This window comes from Austrofundulus limnaeus, unplaced genomic scaffold, assembly GCF_001266775.1.
Source record: "Austrofundulus limnaeus strain Quisiro unplaced genomic scaffold, Austrofundulus_limnaeus-1.0 Scaffold29, whole genome shotgun sequence".
Lineage (NCBI taxonomy): Eukaryota > Metazoa > Chordata > Actinopteri > Cyprinodontiformes > Rivulidae > Austrofundulus > Austrofundulus limnaeus.
In genome coordinates this window covers 233,409-255,433 of record NW_013952431.1, presented here as the reverse complement: position 1 = coordinate 255,433, position 22,025 = coordinate 233,409, and the positions used below count along the sequence as shown (strand labels likewise).

The following is a 22,025-nucleotide window of genomic DNA, read 5'->3' as shown; positions in this document are numbered from 1 at the left end:
GGGTATCGATAATTAGATTTTTAATGCATTTTAAGCTCAAAAAAATAAATGATGATCGTATTATAGCCGAGATCGTATTATCCATGAATAAATATGATATATGTGCTCCAAAAGATGATTAGCTGAGTTTCATTAAAATCCATTATGTGGTTTATGAGACAGTTTGCTAACAAACAGAGTTGACTCCATTAATTTTAACACTTACTGCAACTGTTAGGGATGAGTATCAGCCAACAACACACAAAATTTGACCTTAATATCTGTGAAGTTGATTGCATTATGGTCAATTTAGTGTTCGTAAAGATTGCTTGGTCGTAGCAGCCATCTTGAATTTCACGAGATATTTTGCTGAATGTTCAAAGGAACACATGTAAAAACACAGAAATTCCAGCAGATCAGGGAAGCCCCACTGAAAACCACGTTTTACAGCAAACAGTCATTTAAGTGAATCACAGGTGAGCTCTGTTGTTCGTGTACACATAAAGGCTGTTTGTTTCCTCATGACTCATTCCTGCACATTAAACACATGCAGGATCTCTACATGACCCGCTGCTTTACACACAGGATCAAAGCCGTGAAGTCAGGGTTATTCAGACACGACGTGGTGCGAACAGACAAAGCGTAATGAGCTGAGACACCTGCAGGAATTTACAGTGGCCACAAAGCTCATACTTAAAACACACACACACACACACACACACACACACACACATACACACTTTTTTTCTTGCAGTTTTGGTGACACTGACGTTCGGCTGACGGTCGAATTGACAGCGGGGCTGTGTTGAGGCTGCGGCTGAATAGGCCGGTCGTGGGAGACGCCGTATCGACGCACGTCCTAAGGCGCCAATAAACAGGTGAGCAAAATCTTTTTTGCTTTCCATCTTGTTAACATAATGGGACTGTGCGGCGATCAGTGTTTCTGCGTGATGACCTGTGTGTCGGAGCGTTGAAGCAGACCCGCTAATTGTTAGCTAGCTTCTGTGTTAGCATTGCTACGCTATGCCTGTGGACCAGCGTAGCAATGCTAGCTTGATAGCTTGTCAGTCGGCGTAGACTAAACAAACGCGTCTAATGTGAACGGTAAAAGATGGTTTTTAAGCATTTGAACACATCAGTCTGTGGGGGGTTAAGGTCATACAATAAATGGGACCAAAAAGAAAAATAATTGTATAGGTCTTCTGGACGGGTTCTTCTCTAATGAAACGTTTCGTCTCTTCTCCAAGAGACTTCTTCAGTCTGAGAGTTTCAGGCAAAATTCAGGCTTTTAAGCCCAGCCTCCGTGTGACTGATACATCACATCACATGGCCATCGTTGACACCTAATTAACACTTATTGTTAACAGGGGCTGGAGTGATACTGGCAATAGCAGCACTGTAGGAGGGGGACAACTGAAAACGGAGGCCTCCACCTCTGTTTAATAATGGACAGTCTTTCTTTACAAAAATGGCTTCTTTTACTCCTCTCTCAAACCAACGTTCCTCTCTATCAAGAATGAGAACATCCTCATCTCTGAAAGAGTGACCGCTGGCCTGTAAATGAGTGAAAACTGCAGAGTTCTGGCCATTAGATGTAGCTCGTCTGTGTTGGGCCATTCTTTTGAACAGTGGCTGCTTTGTTTCCCCGATGTATAACTGGTCGCAGTCCTCCTGGCACTTAACAGCATATACAATATTGCTCTGTTTGTGCCGGGGCACCGGATCTTTGGGGTGAACCAGCCTTTGCCGTAATGTGTTTTGGGGTTTGAAAGCRACTGGGACATCATGTTTAGAAAATAAACGTCTCAGTTTCTCCGAAACACCCGCAACATACGGAATAACCACTGGTTTGGGTCTGGGTTTGGGGTCTCTGGGTCAGAAGACCTACACAATTTGTTTCTTTTTGATTTTTTACCTGGATTACTGAGATGCATCAGGAAATAAATGGGGCCCTTTTTAGGTAGTGACAATATTTCTTAGGCCGTTTTAAGCGCGTTTCCGAAAATCGGGTGGTGAGCTTTCTGTAAAAGGCTGCGCTGGACGGGTGGGTGAAGACTAAACAAATTCGTGGTGGCGAGTGGGCATTTATATTAGGCCTGGTTAAAGGAAAAATCCATGATTTGTTAGGTTAGATTGCCTGGTGGGTTTTTATGCATGGTATTAGATAAATTAAAAGAAAAATCCTTGTTTATAGGTGGCTGTGTTCGTGCGTGTCATTGGGAATAAATCCAGGAATCAAACACTTTTCTTTTCTCTTCTCTATTTGTGTGTTTGTGAAAATGTGTGGTTTTCCTTGTTAGCCCGGTGACAACTAAACCTCACTCGGTTTTCAGAATTCTGGTGTTGTATGATTTTATTCTCTACCACAAATCATTTTATTTGACAATTGTGTTTTCATCTTGACTTCAGTTGTATTGAACACATATTTTTCTTACAGTTTTGTCAAACACACAAGAACCAAGAATCTCAACAGTTTTTGTTGATCAAGTAGAGATTTGACCTTGAGAATTTAAAACTAATCACCGGCTGCACGTCTACAACTCATTAACGTTTCAATTCAAGATGGCTGCCACAGCTGTTTGATCTTAGCCAAGACAAATATGGCTAAAACTCAGTCAGTTATTCCAGATATTGGGATACATTTGGTGTGGTAGAAGCTAAGAGTCATCCACAATACATACTCCAAGTGGKAGCATCTCTCGCTCTGGAGTGATGGGCGATAAGCTTTTTTTCTCCTGCATTGTGATGTTTGTTATTGTGTGTTTTTTTTAAGTAAAAGTGCGTTTTAGACTCAAATGGTTCAGTAGCATTATCACAAAGTCTCAGCGCAGATTTGACAGATTCTTTTAGTTAAACTCAGATTTTCTGATGTCTTGCACAGAGTTTGTGCACTTCGCCATATTAATGATCATTCCTTCTCAGCCTGCTGTGCTCCTTAGGGAAACAATGAGGACACAGGCACCAAACGTCATCTCTCTTTGCATCTCCAATAATTGCACAACTCACTAAATGCGTTCCACATGAGCTTTGCTGGCTAAATGAAAGATTTATGCTCCGTTTTAATTCAGAGTTAAGAAACATGGCAGTAAATCTCAACATGACTTTGTAATAGCTGCGCTCAAAGGAAGCCAAGTGTTTGAAACGCGCTCAGGTTTTGAAATTAGCAGCAAAACAAAAGAAGAGAACTGTTTTTATTGTTTTCATTTGGATTAAAATCTTTCAAAGAGCTGAACTTATGCAGCGCATGTTGGAGCATATTGCAACCATCATGTGACATCAGATCATCAGCGTATGCCAGCATGAAAGACTAAATTTTCCAAATGTCTCATCTAAAACACTATAGTGTGGCGGTGCCTTTAGGATCTAAAGTCGAACAAACTCCAGCTGTTTTGTCTTCACCTCCACAACACTAATCTTGCCCTTCATTTGCATTTCATATTGTCAGCCTGGAGGAAGCAAAGGTTGATTGTGGTCAAGTGGTTGGAGGAGCAAAAAGGTTTTTATTTTTTTGGTTTATTTTGTTTTGCAGCTGCAGCTTCCTCACTAACTAAAATGAAGCTTTGCCACATTTGGTGGCGGTGAGCTGAGCCTAAATTCAGGGAAGGAATAAAACTGAAATTTGTATAAAATCAACTTTTTTCTTAAAGGTATACAWATCATCCAAAGTCAAGAAGACATTTAAATAAAACAGAAAAACAAGCTCCAGGAATCAGGCAGGAAAAGATGAGACCAAGTGAGGAAAACCAGAGTGTYTGTACAGTACTGATTACTGACTAACAACAYGTGTGCTGATTACTAACAGATTACAGGTGGTAAGAGAGAAAAATGCACAGTTGTTTTAGGTTCAGGGTCCTTTGTGTTAACACGAAATAAAGCTGCCATTAAATGATYAAAGAAAATAAATTAGCAAACWTTTTAAACTGCYATGACTTTTTTCACAAAATAAAATWRACAAAATAATAACAAGTTTCAAGAAAATAGGTCAAAACATTAGGAAACCTTCCTGTAATGTTCAGTATATARACAGGTCATTTTTCTCAAGCTCTTKGGTCCAAATTGAACAAACCTGTTCTTGAAAAGATTTGCTGCAATATGAGTTGAAATGAGCTCAGGCTGCAAATTAAGTAGAAATATTGATTTTTGCTATTATTGATTTTTGCTGTAARTGAAATTTGCGTAAAATGAGTCCATACAGATCTCAGTAACTAAAATAGCATTTAATCTTCCTGATCAAGCTTTAAATCCAGGTATGTCTTCAGAAATAATGTGTTGTTCTYTAGCTGCCTTAGCACTGYGAAATCCCTTATTTGGCATCACTGTGACGCTTGAAGATTCTCCCTTTGTAAATCCACAGTTCTCTGTGACATCACTCCAGACCAATAAAAAGAAGCTTTTAAAACTGGCACGCTTGTAAACAAAACTAAACTGCTAAATTTCAACAATACGTTTAATTCTGAAGCTATTGAAACTGAGTATTTGAAATAATAAAGTTAGTATTGAAAAAATACCTCGTGACTCATTTTATCAGCACGGTTCTCATTTGTTGCCAAAGCTCATCTGCTTCTACGCGTTGCATCAGTTACCTGCGTCAATTCCTCATCCAAAGCTTGTTGCTGAAATCACACACATTATTTCAATTAGCAACAAGCCCTGATGTGTTCCTGTCTTCTATCCGGCCCTGTAAAAATAATCAATCACAGTCAGAGAGTGCATACATGCTGGATGCAACATGTTGAGGAATCTTTGCATGATGTCATTCACAGAATGTGGAATTCATACAGATCTGCTGTGAAGATCAACTTGCGGGTCCTCGGGGGGAAAACAGAATCAGAGGAGATCTTTTCACTCCCTGATTGTCAGTCGATGGTTTTCCCTCACAGGCTCTGCAAAAACAAAATGAAGAAAATAGATTTTCTGAAGTAAATGCAACAATAACGCTTTCTTAACTGGACTTAAAACTAGCAGAACAGATAATTAACTCAGCAAAATGGTAGCTAAAAATAAAATAGAAGTTAAAAACTAAATGTAGCAAACAGATGCTAAAAGTTTATTGAAAAAAAGCTACAATAAACTAAAAGTTAAAAACCACAGTAGCAAAATAACGACCAATTGCACCAATTTTGTGGCTAAAATTTGCACCCCAGTTAAAAAAAACTAAAGTAGCAAAACCATAGATAAAAGACAAAATTAGCTAAACCAAAAGCTAAAAGCTACAATTAGCAAAACAAGAACTAAATGTAGCAAAACTGTGGTCAAAACTAAAAGAAAGGGGAACCATTAGACAGAACTAGTAAAAAAARGTACAGTAGATAATGCTGAAGTTAGCACAACAGTAGCTAAAAACTAAAATTAAAACAGCCATAGCTGAAAACTAAATATATCAATTCATCGGTAAAKYCTAAAATTAGCAATACCAAAAGCTAAAACCCACAGMAAGCAAATGAAGTTAAAATTAGCCAAACATTTCAAATTTAAAAGGGGCATGTGAAGGCGAAAGCAGAGCAGGTGTGCCAAAATTAAATGTTGGAGAACAATGTATCTGATAGAATCAAATCTCGGTGTGTATATTAGGATTTTTTGTAAATGAAGTCAAATATTTCAAAAAGTTAAAAACACTAAAAGTCACAGCACACTTTTCCCCATCAAGCTTAATGTTTCAATCTACAAAGAGTAAAAATAGCACAAAACTATGATTCTAAATTATGTCTGGAATATATTATAAACAGTAAAGCAACAACGTACACAACTATATTTTCTGTTTTAAAACGTTTTTAAATTTTATTTGTTTGAAGAGAACAAAATCCCATCAGAAAACTGAGACTAAATAAGAGGGAGGAAATGATGTCTCCCCACAAAGCCTCATTACCTCCAGTCTTTAGCTCCAACATGCATTTTTTCTGTCTTTGTATAGAAACCCTACACATCATTTACCAAAACTCTGGTTATCTAACACACTCCTGTATACCTCCCTCAGGCTCACAAAACTCTTTTCCCCTTTTTTTTCTAAAAATCTGTCAAAAAGCTTGAGATTTTTTCATCCAGGCATAATCCCATAATTATCAGATTCTTGCATCTTGTTATGTAAAGATAACGTGCTCTGGCCTCCGATTGGTGTRTCACAAATCTGCACCAGGAGGGACGGGAACCATCAAACAGTTAGTGTTGCTAAAACAACAATTTAACAAAGAAAATTACCYGCACATGTTAAAGTAGTCACAAACTGCTGGTTCTTGTTTGATCAGTTAATTTGAACGAAATCCAAAAAGGAGTAAACGTGATGTCGTGGCGATTGTTTGGAGTCCTTGCAAGTTTTTACTGGCCCGTCCCGCAGCAACGTGTGAGTGAGACATACCAGTCGCCTCGGTAGGATGTCAGGTTTGACTGATGACATGACTGACCACAACAGCCACAAATCACACGGATGACCCTGCACACAAAAATCATACTTGTTTCAATGCAGTTACTCACCACAGGAATGTCTGGTAATCGCTTTCTCGACAACGTTTGGCTTGTTGGAGTTTAATTTAGTTATTTGCACAAATAAGATGMTTAACGCTGGCATCTTCTTGATGCGTCAAGATAATTAAATCAAACAATTAAACAGGCGAAGTGAGGTTCAGGTATTTAGGTGTGGAATTTTTGTGCAAAGGTTATGAACTTTCATTATCTTCGTTTTTATAAAGAACTATTTGAACAATGCCAGCTTTGAGAAAGAGAGATTAACTCTCAGCACGTCTTCTGGGGATAAAAAATGTCAGCCACACATTTGTTTCTGTTCATATTTTTAATCTTTGCATCCACATTATATTCCATTAGTTCTAGAGTCAGGTGGCAGGCTCARAATTTAAAATAAGTCTTTTTATTTATTGTTTTGGTGTGGTTCAATTAATCCAACTATTCCTGACAAATTCTAAAATTGTTTTAAATTTATCCCCAGTGTTCATTATGGGAACAAACAAAAAAAATCAAGGACTTCTTGAAGTCTATTAATACGTTTTTGACGTCCTGAAGCTTAGATTGGGTTAATTAGAACAGGCTTTAATTTTGGACTTGTCATAAAAAAATGCATTCCTTTCATTTTTTTTATTTCCCTGTCTCTCCACTTTCAGTTTCCATATTTTTCCACTAGGTGGCGCACCGCCTGTGAAGCCCTGAAAGTAGATCATAAACAAGATTCAAAATGAAGAAAGTTTATAAATTATTTGGTCAAATGTATGACTTGTTTCTCTGAGTGTCTATAATTTAGGGGTCAGGAGGTGGGTTCATCTGATGGCTTGTGGGGACACCCAATGGTGCAGGTGTTCCTCCTGCAGGTGACCGTGTGGCTGATCCTCATCCTCCCACTGTTCTCCCTTAAAATCATCTAATTATGCTTGCAGCCCACATCCCCCTAAAGCTCCAGACCCAATGTGAGCTCCACCTAACACAACTTGACTTTGCTCTCTTGTTTTCTTTTTTCATCTCTTGTCAGCTTGACACGCTAGTTGATCCATTTGAGGGAGAGAGGAGGAGGTACAATAAAACATGGATTACTTTGTGCTTCATCAAACATCCAGGATAATAAAAGATGTCAGAAAAACTGTGATAAATTCATCAAAATGTAATAAATATGTTCAATTTTTTTAGTTTGACACGAACAACAAATGCTGACATTATGACAATAGTAACTCTGAAAACAAAAATAATTTWGTAACTAAAAAGACATTGTCAATATGAAACATTAACAACAAATACAAGTTACGGATTTGACATTATTTATCTTTTTTATGTTACAAACTCGTACTCTAGCACTGTTTTGATAATAATTTATATTTTCTGTCTTCTTCAATATCCCTCTTTAGAAACAACCATGTTATGTCCAGGTCAAAACTTTTTTTTAAAACAAAATGTATGTTTGAAATCACAAAAAAAGAGGCTCAAACTAAACTATAACAAAAAATACTGTTTGAAAAACATGACAGTTTTATATAACTGCATAAATGCAGAGGTTTCAAATTTGAGGTCCCAGGACCTGAAGGAGTCCTTGAGCTGTAACTTGGAGGTCCACACAATAAACTGCAAAAAATTATTAATTATATAATTTAAACAAGTGGATATATATACACACATGATGGTACCAAATATACCAGTGAAACAAACATACTTGACCAAAAAAAAATAAATAAATAAATAAATAAATAAATAAATAAATAAATAAATAAATAAATAAATATTTAAAGTTAAAAATTATTTTTAGCAGCACAGGGTTTTTGAGGGAGTCCTTGGCAAATTTGTCTTTCCTGTAAGGCATCCAGAAAGTTTGAGAAGTCCTGAACTAAAGCCATGTCTTCAGGGAAACAGCTTTTCCAAAAACAATACTTGTAATAGCTGTTTTAGATAATAACACTGAGTAAAGCACTGTTCCAAGAAACATCTTCGTTCACACAAAAACTTTCCAAAATGCTGCAGTGATTATGCCAGGCCTGTATGWGGCGCTGCAGAACTTCCACAAAAATACACCAAAAACAGGAAACAATGATGGAACATGCAAATAAATCTGTGCATCGAGAGCAAAATGTGAATAAAACAAAATAAACAGGTCATCTAAACTTTAGGGGAGGGGTARGATGTCTACGCTTAAAAAAATAGCATTTTAGCTGTTTTACGCTAAAAATACTGTAGTAGCCTACTTAAAAAAAAGTTTATTTTAGGGATCTTAAAATGTTTTGTCATGGATGTGAAGCTGAAATGATAGTGAGTTTTTACATATTCACAACAAATGATCCAATATAGACTGAGTCTAAATCTGAACACAGAACACAAGTCATGAACCAGATATCATATCATTGATGAAAAGAAAAAAATGTATTTATTTGAAAATCCATGGCTAGTAAATCACTTGATTGTATTCTTTAATTAACTCCAAAACAGCCCACAAAGAAAATCTCTTTTTTACTTTTTTGTTCCTTTTAAACTTTTCAAGTTAAATTTAGCGTGTGCAGTCTAAACAGATCAGACGAGGACAAAGAAGCCACCTTCTTGTGGTGAGTTGGATGCTAAGTTTAACCTGCGTGTTTAAAAGAGGCCAGCAGCTCCGTCTTTAATTCATCTCGCTTGTCATCGTTTCTCACCTCAAATCATGGGGTAAGTGTAAACAAAACTCTGTCTCGTTTCCAGGAGTCTGTCTGTGCTTTAACCARCTTTTCAACATCTCATCTTATCTCAGCTGCAAACAGTAGCCAAACACATTTCAACTCAATTTCATTAAAAAGCTGGTTTAACAGCCATTTTTTTCTTTAGCTTCATCTCTTCTGTCTTGCTCTTTGTAATATTGCCTTTTCTTAATGACTCTAAGTGAATAAAGTTAAAATTGTAATGGAAGTCTTGAGCTCGCCTTTAAATGTAATACAAAAGTGTCAAGTCATTCCTCATGTTTTTTTTCCTCCAAAAAGTCAATAAAGCAATCTTATTTTTACTTTGTACCTTCATTTTATGTAAAAATATATCTTAGTTTTATTAATCTCAGACTTATGTATCATTTAGGCAGAAAAAAAACTGACACATTACAAACAATTTAGCAAAGAACCAACTTCAAATGCAAGTTTAGGTTCTTTTTATTAGCCGTCAGTCAAAAAGACTAAATTTGCTCCAATGATTTGTAAGTAGCAGAAGTACTAGTTGGCTACTTAACTAAAAACATAATAGTGACCTTTGTTGGCAACCAGTCATAAAAATTGCTTTATTGAATGTATGAAAAATACCAAAGATAACACAATTTGAAAAGGTATAGTCTTATTTCTTTTGTATAACCACATCAGAGATCAGACTCTTCTAAGTCTGGAGTATTTGCAAGGATTCAGCCGTTTTAATGGTGAGTTCACTAACTAAGTGGACTTAGTGACAATCTGTCTGAAGATACTGCAGGATCAGGGTTGATTAAGATCTCAGACTCTCGAATTCAGTGCAAAGATTCAGATTATTAACCATATCAAGTCAATAACCAAGCAGCCCTACTTGACATGTGGTAGATGATCAATCGAAGCACCTTTAATGTTATGTGTCAAGTCTTTATTGGATTTTTTGTGTGCTTCTTGAGGAATCGGTCATCCCTTTGTTTCCCGGAACAAGCCTGCACTGTAATTCAATACTTTTTAAATTTGTATTAAAAGACATTTGAAGGGAAACCAAGCATCTTTCATGACTTTTATTATTAAGTTCGGCACATCTCGGATACTAGAAAACTACTATATTCACCTCAAGACCACTTTAAACATTATTAAAATGTATGTCTCACTGTAAATAATATAAGACAATATAACAAGTGGTTTAAACCTTTTTGTGGTGGATTGTCACCCATCTGAGTGCACTGCGGAGAGGCACATCTTTCGGGGCTTATTTTTGGCTGATCAAGGCACAATGGAACAGAGTAATTAACTTTTGTAGAAGTGACCAGTTTTGATGGGGGTCGTGAGATCTCGCCTTGGAAAGTGGCAATTTGGCCAATTCCCTCCTTGGTTACTGCAACAACAATGTCTTCAGACAGCAGCATAAACATCCATCATCCCTTTGCCTTTAGTCTTACCCGTCTTTAAGCCACMCCTCCTGGGAACTTTCACAGGTCGAGTGTCTGATTAACCTGCTCATCTAAGACAAAAGTGGACCTTTAGGCTAGGACGGCTTTTCCACACTTACCAGTGCACCCTGCACCCTTCCCTTAYCCACCACCCTCAGGCCAGAAACAAACAACCTCTGCTGGGATTTCTCAGCAGGAAACTGCACCGGTGCAGAAGTGCCGATCCCATTCCCGTGAAGCTGGAATAAAAAAAAGCCTTTTGGTTGATTTTGTCCTTAAGTGTGACTTCACCTTGGAGTAAACAACACAAAGGCATATGGACGTCATTTAAAAGTGCACCTCACAAGATGTTTGCCTCCTCTTTTTTTTTTTGGTCTCATGTGCAAAAGGTTTTCAAAGAAAATACAACAACTCTCCCATGTGAATCTGGAATTGATTAGAAGGCAAGAAGGTTTCGCCCTGATGTTGTGTTTTCAACAGAAAGAGCACAAGGTCCTCTCTTTGATCACTACACATGTAACTAATAGTAAGAGTACACGGCACATGAAACCGATTAAGCTCTATACTGTGGGAGAGAAATGCTGCTCCAGTGGCAGATGTCAGATTGGGGCAGTACTCCATGGAGAAACTGAACATTGAACTACACGTCTTATGAAAGTGGAAAGATGACATTTTGTGTGCATGAATGGATGATGGAGGAGGATTGTTTGGGGCTGTAGCCATGTTGAATCAGCTCCCTTCAATCATTGAGTCAGAACTGCAGGTGGCAACCAGCCAGGACAGGTAACCCTGACCATACCTGTCTTCCTCCAGTGCTTGCAATGACTCACACGTGCTTCTTTTTCCTTTTCCAGACTGAATCCTGAGTTCTTGCATGCGCACGTGAGTATGCATGGGTGTGTGTGTTTCTGAAGCTCTTTCATTTCCTCCATAATCTCTTAATCATAGAGCCCACCTGTGGGGCTGTGCTGACTGTTTTCACAGCAGTCACTTTCCATGATGTCATTTCCCACCTCAGAATCCCCTCACCTCAGAACAAACACAAGCACACAACATTCAGAAACAGTGATAGTGACCTAAAAAGATCTGTTAGGGAAAAAAATAAAATAACCCAAGTGATATACTAGGTCCTACAATAAAAAAAAATGAACAGAAAGGTCAATCAACTGTTCAAACCAAACACAGACGAGTGACGGGAACTGCCATGAGTCTCACGTAACACCTTTCTATTTTTAGTAGTTTGTTGTTGTGGGCTTCAGTAGAGACAAAGACAACAAAAGAAAATCAGGAAGTTTACTCTGAACTTCCTTGGATTGTATTAGTCTCTGATAATCTGAGGGGATTGTATTCAACAAGACGTGTTCTGTAGGCATCTGTGATGTCTATGTAATTTGCTTTTTAGAAACCAAACATTCTTGTACTCTTTTWAAGTGGTCTTCAGGTTCTTCAGACTTTCTAATAGTGATGTGTGGATCGATACAGAAATGTTGATCCCACCAACGACTTTATGTTCTGGAAATGATTCTAAAATCAAAATGRTTCGATACTTCAATTGTTTCAGGTAACATATTATTAACAGAAACACAGTGGGAAATAATTAAACTATTGAAATCTTGGCTAAATCATACGTGGTTGGTGGGAACTACTTTTTCCTTCTGCCTGGGTAACACGTAAGTGCAGCGGCACATCCACAGTCAGTAGATGTTGCATTTTCAGTATTTTCACATTAATTTGTTCATGTAATGTAAATTAAGATGCAAGTTTTCATTTTTATAGAAGTTCTTGATAAGAGTAATTTATTTAAATTAAATAAAAAATTAAATTTACTATTTTACTTTATTTTTTATTGTTTTTTTCACATATTTTATATGACTGTCTAATTTTTATGTTTTTCTATTAGTTCAGCTATATTATAAATGAGGACGCTCCGTCTATATACCTCTGAGTTTAAAATGAAAAAAAAAGACTTTGGTGTCTTGTATTATTTATGATTGAATTGTTGTTGTTTATTTATTTAAGAAGGGACAGTGCATATCACAGAAGATGCCAGAATTAGCCATAGAGGCTAGTTTTTATCTGTAGTCCCTCAAGCTCCTATGGATATGAAAACAATATATACAAAACAACAAATTACTTTCATTAAAGAGAAGAGAAAAAAATACAAATCCTAAAAACATGACAAAAAGCATGATTAAAAATAATAAAAAGCCATTTAGCACAACAACAATTAAAGGCAAAACATTAAAAATACAAAATGGATAAAAGAATCCCATACTTAGTGTCCACACAGTTGATTATCCAGGATCCATGATTTTAAGGCATTTGAGAATAATTTGAAGGAACCACTGGTTCTTATGTTTTCTGGTATTTTATTCCAGTCAAGTGAAGCTTTTACTGAAAAAGAATTCTGACCAAATGTACTTCGTCTAAGAGGTACAGCAAGATCTCCACTTGAAACACTTGTCATGTTGTTGTCAGTAAGGACCACCAGAGTACTGTACTCCTCTTAGTAGTAATCTCCTCTTACAGTCGCTCTGGTGGTCCTTACCGACAACAACATGACAAGTGCTTCAAGTGGAGGAGATGCTAGACCATAGAATTTTAAAAAACCAGACAAATATTTACAAATGTGATCATATTTTCCCAACTCAACAAATGATGTTTTCTTAAAATCTTACAATGATGGGATCCTACAGATTTTTCAAATCTAAAATCTTTAATGTCTGTTTATAAAGTATCTCCACAGGCTTTAGAGTTGATGAGTTTGCTTGTCCCCAACTTATTAAACAGTAAGTGATGTGAGAAAAGATCATGGCATTCATAAAAGGTTTTGCAGCCGAATTTGCAAGATTAAATTTAAGTATTTTTGTTATCTTTTTGACATGAGGTTTGAATGATTAATTTGTATCAAACAAAACCCCAAGATATTTAAATTGCTTGACCAATGTGATCTCTCCAAAAATAGACATGTCAGGGTCAGGTGTATTTTCTAGTCGTTTGGTAAAATACATGCCAATTGTTTTAGAAACATTTAATTGGAGGCAGACATGCTTAAGCCAAGTAGCTATCATGGCATCCGTTAGTTTGGAAGCAACTTCATCTTTGTTCTTATCATGTACGTAGATGACAGTATCATCTGCATATAGTTGGATATCTACACTGTCACACACCGATGGGAGTTCATTAATATACTGTACAGGCTGAATAACAGCGGTCCAAGTARGGACCCTTGTGGGACCCTGGTAGATGAGTGCCTGGCTGTAGATACTTTTTTAGATTTATCAGACACGGGATTAATATCAGAGATATTGATACTCGGTATGAGAATCAGAAAGGGAATTGATTGTATCGAGCCACTACTTTATAAAGGTCTTTGCTAACAGCAAGTGGAAAAGCTAAAGCCACGATTTATTTCTATTTTTTCATTGAATTTATCGATAAACAAAGTTAACACACTTTACCACACAAAGAGAACTCTTTATTAAAAGTTAATCTAAAGACTTTCCAGCACAAAAATTACCTCAAACTCAAACTTGTTATCCTCTATMGAAACAAATTAACACCATCATCTCCAAAATACACAACAATCTGCTGCTAAAATAAGCAGCTTCTTTACTCGCCCGTCAAAATAAATCACTTTAAGCTCCTCTGACACAGCACTGGCGAGACAGTCACTAATAAATGTTTCAAGTTAACACAAACTCAGCGAGGGATCTCGGTTGCCACACAGATATACACACATCAGACACAATTATACACATAAGCACACGAACCAACCCCCCCCTCAGCCCATGATCCTGTACGGCGTCTTTCTTGATCCCTGCAGCCGACACCAGTCTGCTCTGTCTCCCGCCCAACCCAAACAAGAGCACGTTTGGAAAAAATAAAAAAACAATAAATGGGCCCAATAAATCAAAAGTGTAACGGACACCGGCGCTACGCCAGTGTTTCTCTGTCTCACTGACCCCAGAGTCCCATTAAGCAGCTTTTGTAAGGGTCCTGGGAGGAAACGAGGTAACCCCTTCCTCTCCTCCCTGCCTGGGCCGATGCAGCACACGGCACTGCACGTTTCCCACACACTGTCAGGGCTCACCTCTGACTTCTGACCCTTAAAAATAGGGAGGGGTGGGTTGGAATGGGGGTATGGGAGTAAAGGAGACCACCCAGTTAAGCTCTGGGGTAGGGGTGGGGGGGCTTGTGGATGGGTCAGCTAAAGGGGTGTGTGGGTCTGAGACTTAAGAGCTGACAGTACTCTAGCTCATGGAAGGAAAAGATCAGAGACACCTTTTTGTTGGTGGTGGGCGTGTTTGGGTTGAAAACGGTGAAAATAAAGGCGGGCTGTAGTGTGACTGTCAGGGTCAGTGCAGAGAGGAACGCAACATCTGGGAAAATACTTCGATGTGTGGTAGTATTTAGTCAAGTATTCTTGACCTGTACGCAGCTACCGTCTCATTGTCCCGACCGCGTGCCCCGTGTTGTTTGGCGAAGAGAGGCAGGCGACCCGTGCACAACAGATGAGACACGGGGGAATATGGGAAGAGAGGAGTCAACAAACACGGTAATAAAGACGGAGTGACAGAAGCAGCGAAGCAACAAAGTGCGCAAACACAAAAAGCTTTGACAGGGACGGGGCAAGAATGTGCCGGCAGGTAGTGCAAAGAGGCCCAGGAAGCCGTGATACATGAGAAAACATGGAGGTGGGTAAGCAATAGCAGGGGTGTATGTAAGCATGTGTGTGTGTGGGGGGGGGGGAGTGGAGCCCTGGGGTGGATCGTTTTTTCCTAACGCTACTTACCTGCTCAGCACAACCCTCACTCTGGGAGCAGGGCCTCAAAGGGAGGAACATCAATGGCTGCTATTCATCTGAGCACAGGAATGTTTGCGTGTGCGCGCCCGTGTCTGCAAGCGTGTCCGCAACAGACACCAGCTGTTGATTAATTGATGCAAAGATAAGACGAGGAGGAAATCTTTCAGACGGTTGTCAGCTGTGTTCTGAAATAAACACACGCCGGAGTTGTCTGGGTGGTTTTCGGTAAAAGTCAACAGTGATTTTTATTTTTGCACATAACAGAGCAATAACAGAACACAGAAATCTGATTTTACACATACAGGTAATGACAAAGAGAAAAAAACACTCATCACACAAGTTCCTGTGGTTTTCTCAAATAAAAGCAGGTGGTTGTGTTTGTTTCAGGGGGGATTGTCCTAAAGAAACAGTCTGCCAGATCAGATTGTGTTTCCAGTTTCTTTCAAAGTTGGCTAAAATACACAACAAATGTGTAATTAAATCCTATAGATGTCATCCACACAACTGTCATGACAACAAATGTGTTGCTCTGGTTTCATTGTTGTACAACAGTACACGTGATTTATTTTACTAGACAAGAAATAAAAAAAACGTTCAAACAGAAAAATTAAGAATAAAACACAAAACAAAACACTTTTTACACATGGTTGTAGGAAAGCTTTCATCTGTTTGGAAATATAAAAAAAATTATTGTATTCTTTTCAATCCAATTGAAATTTATTTCTATCTCTTCAATAAACTATCTACAACCGATATTACCTATTTTCAAACTTTCCATAGCACCCCACTTTAAAATATCTGAAGTATTGCTAGTGAAAAGAGAACCAACAAGCTAAAATCAGCTAAATGTAGCAAAACTGTAGCTTAAATGGGGCGGCTGTGGAGTGGCTAGGGGAGTTGTCCTGGAACCAGAAGGTCGCCGGTTCGATCCCTGTCCAGTCAACTCGATCGTTGTGTCCTTGGGCAAAGACATCTTACCCGCCTTGCCTTGTAAGGCAGTGATTCCCAACCAGGGGTACGTGTACCCCTAGTGGTACACGAGCATATTACAGGGGGTACGTGGTAAATTTCCCAGTTCTGTTAAAAAAAAATAGGACAGAGCTAGGTCAGTCCCTATGATTTTCACAATGTGGAAAATGCAGACTGAATCACAGAATTGACAAAATAAAATGGAATCCAGTACAAAAKGCGGAATCTAACAGAATTCGCTAATTTGTGTGAGTTTCTGATGTGTTTTGGACACTGTCGCTTCCTGTACCTGCAATAACCTGGTTTATTTATTCAATTACTTATTCACCTTTTAGACAAAATATTTATCTTTGTTTGAGTTGAGGGGTTTAAATAAATAGTCTTGGACTGAGGGGGTACTAGTGGTATGGAAAAATAGCTCAGGGGGTACACAAGTCTGAAAAGGTTGGGAACCACTGTTCTAAGGGTGGTCAGAGGGTCCGGTGGCGCCTGTGTARGGCAGCCTCYCCTCTGTCAGTGTGCCCCAGGGCAGCTGTGGCTACAATTGTAGTTTACCATCATCAGTGTGAATGTGTGTGTGCATGGGTGAATGTCTGTAGTGTGAAGCGCTTTGAGTGTCCTGGATGGATAGAAAGGCGTTATATAAGTGCAGTCCACCAAATTTGGCTAAAATCAGCAGAATTTTTAACCAAAAGATAGATGTAGCTAAACTAACTGAATGCTAAATAGTACAACTGTAGCTAAAATTGAAGTGTAGCAAAACTGTCGCTTCATTCAGCCAGACTTTATCTAAAACATGAATGCAGCAAAACTGTACAAAAAAGCTTAAATTAGCAGAAGACAATAAAGCAAGTAAGCTGAAATAGATTTCAGAGAAAATGTTTTTGAAGGAACTGAGGTCAACAAAATTGTTTTTTATTCATAGTGAAGAAAATGTAAATAAGTTAAACAATTCAAAGATAAATGTTTTACAAGTCAGCACAGTTTTCCTGATCAGGCCAAATATTTTGATGTGCGAATGATTAAAATGAGTTTCTTCTTTTTTTAACTCTATGGAAAGAAAAGTACTARATACACTCTGGTCCTGCTGTACTATTTTTTAAACTTTGTAATATTTCTAATTATGTCAAAAGTTCATTCATTAAACATCTTTTCGTGTTTTACTGTGTGACACTAACTGAAGACTTGTGTAATGTGTATAATTATAAATATGCTGTTTTACCTGTCACAGCTGCAGCCACTTCTCTCATCCTCCCCAGTCCTTTTAGTTCCTCAGCTTCACTTCACTCCACAGTTGAGCATTGTTGGTTTTGATGCCACTTTTGTGTTGCCTCTTTCTTATTCTCCTAAGTTTTGTAAGATTTTCTGCCACCGTAGCTTTTAGTTTTTGTTGAAACTGAGACTCTTTACGTTTTGCTCTGTAACGTTTGATGATTAAAAAACTACAGAGATAAGTTGAAACTCATGTCCACGTAAAGTGAAACTGCAGYCCTTAAGTCTCGATATTAGTGGCAACAGTTTGTGGAAAAGCATTTAACGGATCTCATTTTACAGAAAAACAAAAGAGAAACTGTTTTCCCAGTTCGTAGGAGCAGAACTTTACTGGTCCAGAGCTAAACTTCAGCCAGCACCGGTCAAATGAATCGAGTCAGACGTTAATGACCACCATCAATGGCCAACTTTAGTTTTAATGATTCTCATGTGGGAAACAAATCTCCACAAGCAGCTCATGAAATCTTGTAGAAAAGATCAGAAATTATATATCCTGATGTATTTTTTATTTTTTTTACTCAGATGTTTTTTTATTAGCTGAAGGAGTTTTAGTTAAAAGGTACTATCACCACTGTTTGGTGTCTAAGACCCTTTTTATCACCTGCCACCTACAATCATGTAGCCTGTGTGCTTCTTTGTCTGTTAGCAARGGAGGATGGATTTTAATAAAWCTCTCAAAAAAATCACTGGATTCACATCTATAGCTGATTAACTTTTCAGAGTTGACGACTGAATGTACAGTAGGTGGCATAGCTAACTAACCCTCCAGCAGATACATAAATGGCCAAAACTCTGTCATTTTCATGGATATTCAGCCAAAATTCATGGTGATAAAAGCTGAGGGTCATCCTCATACTCTGAGTGGATTGTGTGACATCTTTATTAATAACCTTTGTGGCATGCATAAGATGACTTGTGTGGAAAAAGGAGGGAAAAAGACCAGATTCAAGTGTTTAGTTATCAGAGGAGGAGTACTGATTTTCTCTCCAGCAACAAGACAAAAACAAATGGCTCACACACGTGTGTTGCTTTATTTTATTTTATTTTTTACTTTTTTACATTTGACAGACAAATCTTGACGTAAAGATAACCAGCTGTCAGGTGATGCAGAATCTGTTGCAGGAAAATGATTTATTGTTTGTTAAAGACTCAACTGTTGAAGTTGCTCAACAACTCTGCACAAAGGTCACACAAACTGATATTCACTTATCTCCTTGCGGTGTGCGTGAAATTTAAACAGAATAAAAAAAGACGAGAGAGCAAGAGAAAGATGGGAAATGACGAAGAAAACAAAACAGGAAGTTAAAAAGGTCGAGCGTTTTGCGTAAGGCTGATGGTAGGTGGTCTCCAAACAAAGCTGCGACAGCGCTGAGTCACGCTGTCCTGAAAARGCCGCGTGGACACAAATATTTATTTACATTTCTCCTTCTCCCGCCGTCCTGTTGGTGCGTGCWGCTGTCGACACGCGGCCGTGTTTATGTGTTCCCGTAAACTCTGCGAGCCGTGTGTCCCGGCAAGACGAAGTCACGTTGCAAACAGGACGGTGCCGAGGGAACTTTGGTTTTTCCAAACAGTGTGACCAAAAAGCAAATGAAATCAATTGTCTGCAGGGACTGTTTGCTTTAGAGGGCACGATGGGGACACGGTTGTTGTTACAGTTTATAATAATATTTTGTGCACGTTTGAGCAGATGGCTCATCATATCAGGCACGTGTCTGAGTTTATGTCAGATTAAAGGTTGTGTGGGTCGTACGGGTTATTCTATGATGTGTTTGGTAAAGTTGCCACTTCAGACAGTTACGACGCTGTAGGAGCAGACTAAATATGATTTTACACAGGAGCCACTTTGGTCTTCAACAGGACTGAACAGTCAGACCCTCACCCCATGTAGCCTTAAATCTAATATTTGCCATGGTCCATGTTCTGTGCTCTGATCTATGGGATAAATCCATGAGTCTGAGCTTAAAGGGACTTTGCTCTGCAGTGTATTTTACCATTTACTTGCCCTCATGGCCCAGCAGGGGTATCTAATCCCCCCGCTTATCCCTGTATGTACTTTTTAAAATATGTAGACTAAGATGACTAACTGAAAAAAAAAATCTCTCAATTTCCTACAGTTTTTACAACAGAAAAGACAAACTAGAAGAACCCTGAAAAACTGAAGTGAGCTAAACTTTTGCTAAATGCTAAAGTTAGGAAAACATTAGCAAAAATCTTAAATTACCAGATACTAGAACAATCAACATAATAGCAAAAATCTAAAATTAGCTGAAAAGCAAAAATAGTATAACAGTAAATCCAGCAAAAACATTAGCTAAAAGCTAATATTAGCAAAACTGTACCTGCAGCTAAAATTAACAAAAATAAACAGTAAACAAGCTTAACTGTAGTTAAAAGCTAAAATTAGCCTAAAAATCAATGAAAACATAAAATTAGCCAAAGAGAAGCAAAGACATACAGTAAAAAAGGAAAACTTAAACAATAGCTAATAGCTAAAATCAGCAAACTGAAGCCAAAAGTTAAAAGTAGTAAATCATTTCCTAATACCAGAATCTGTAAAATTGGAACTAACAGCTAAATTAAATKAAACTACAGCTAATTTCTGAAATCAGTGTGGTTAAAGCTAAAATTAACAGTAAAGTGATCAATTTAGTCAAATATAGGAAAAAAAAACAACAAAAAGTAGTATAAATGTAAGCAAAAATGTAAATACAAATTTAAATGAACAAAATAGCTAAAAGTTAATTGTAGCATAGGTTTTGAAAAAATGAAAACAAAGTATGTACTCTGAAATGTGATTATAAAAGATCCATGGTGTTTGGAAAAAACTGAGTATAAAAGTTACACAGTAGTTATGCAGATAAAAATGAAGCACAAACACTAAAGCCTAGAATAGTATCTGCCTCTCACTGGGTTGTGATTTGGTTCCCTATAGATTCGTGCTACTAATTTTGTACAAATGCTCAGTCTCTGATGTCAACCAGCTGAAGATATGTGTGCAAACATGTTGGAGTTATTATTAGGTGTTCTTTTTCTGTACCTGCTTACAGCACAGAGGAGTTATCCTTTGTTGAACCAAACTCTGGGCACAATATGCTCACTTCTAAAGACATTTATAACATATGGTCCAAGCTGACAAAATAAGTTAGAATGAGAACAAGCTGCAGTACTAAAGAGGAGAAAATATGAATTTTGCCATAATTGAGATTTGAATAAAAAATTATTCCAACTAGTAACTAAAAGAGCAAAAACTCTTCTTGAAAACACGACTCATACAATCGAGGCAGAGACTCACAGAGTTCCACATTGTCCAGTTCAGAGCTGTGGTTTTGGATTTAGAGAAGCAGACTCTTATCCTGACTGCACTGAAGGTCACGAAGAAACCAGGAGAATCACATCGCCTATGTAAAGCCTAGATGAGAGGACTTAAGAGTCACAAACCATGACAAGCAGGGTCTGGGATGAGGATCCGTCCTGGTGGAGTCCAACCTGGATGAGCTGGACTTTGTGTCAAAGACTCAAACCCTGTAGGGAACACAGTTGTAGATCCTCTACAGCTCCACAAAACATGTTGACTGGACATTCAAACTCCCATGACCCCAGGAGCAGCTCAGCTGAAGGGGGGGTCAAAGGTTTAGAAAAACAAGACTGCACCGTTCAAATGGCTCTTATCTTCAACACTATCGTAAATATATCAGTTAGGTGATTAAAGCCACAGTGGCTGTCAGAATTTACAATTTTTCAACATTTTTCATTGGATTTTAAATTTTTTAAAATTTGAACATTGGCAATTTTGGACAGTCTTGTGATGGACATTTCATTCATTTAATTAATTTATTTAAAAGAACAGTGCACAATGTTCAGTTTTCCAGGAATAAAAACACACCAGAATTAGCACGATAACTCATTTTCATCTGCTCTCCTGAGTAATACATTGACCTCACTGAATCACTGATTTGTGACCCTGTGTCTCTGTAGTTGCTCAGATGCAGATGATCTACAGCAGTGGTTCACAAAGTTGGGGTTGAGACCCCTCGTTGGGTCATGAAACATTAAGTGAGGGTCCTCGGATGATTTCCAMGCATCAGTTCAAATGCAAATAAATTAATAGAATATTTTCACCAGATCTGTTGCAAACTGAAACTGTTGTTTTGTGGGCTYGAAGCTAAAACGTTTGAAAACCACTGATCTACGGGTGCTCAAGAACTGTTTATAACATAGTTCTATGCTCACAACAGCACAGAGGCCCCTCTCATCTTATCTATAGTGCTGGAAGGGCCTTCCTCTGTCCAGCAGGAGAACAAAGTCCACTAGTTCAGATATAATAACTCGTTAAAGAGAGATAGACTGTGTGTGTGTGTGTGTGTGTGTGTGTGTGTGTGTGTGTGTGTGTGTGTGTGTGTGTGTGTGTTTGCGCTCCTGTCACACCGCGGCAACAACAACATT

At 38.0% G+C, this 22,025-nt stretch overlaps 1 long non-coding RNA gene across 6 annotated transcripts in view; it reads right to left on the bottom strand.

Moving 5' to 3' along the window:
* Positions 1-21,141, bottom strand: part of LOC106515412 (uncharacterized) — a 22,557-nt gene extending 1,416 nt beyond the window's left edge. The window contains exons 1-4 of one of the 6 annotated variants that reach the window (XR_001310005.1): positions 21,021-21,141; positions 6,175-6,406; positions 4,695-4,862; positions 4,488-4,592 (exon numbers count right to left, since the gene is read on the bottom strand). This is a non-coding gene — a long non-coding RNA (uncharacterized LOC106515412). Of the gene's footprint in view, positions 1-4,487; positions 4,658-4,694; positions 4,863-6,174; positions 6,820-21,020 lie in introns of those variants that run through there. The other 5 variants (XR_001310010.1, XR_001310009.1, XR_001310007.1 and 2 more) reach the window with 5 other exon arrangements.
* Between the last annotated feature and the right edge of the window lie 884 nt (positions 21,142-22,025).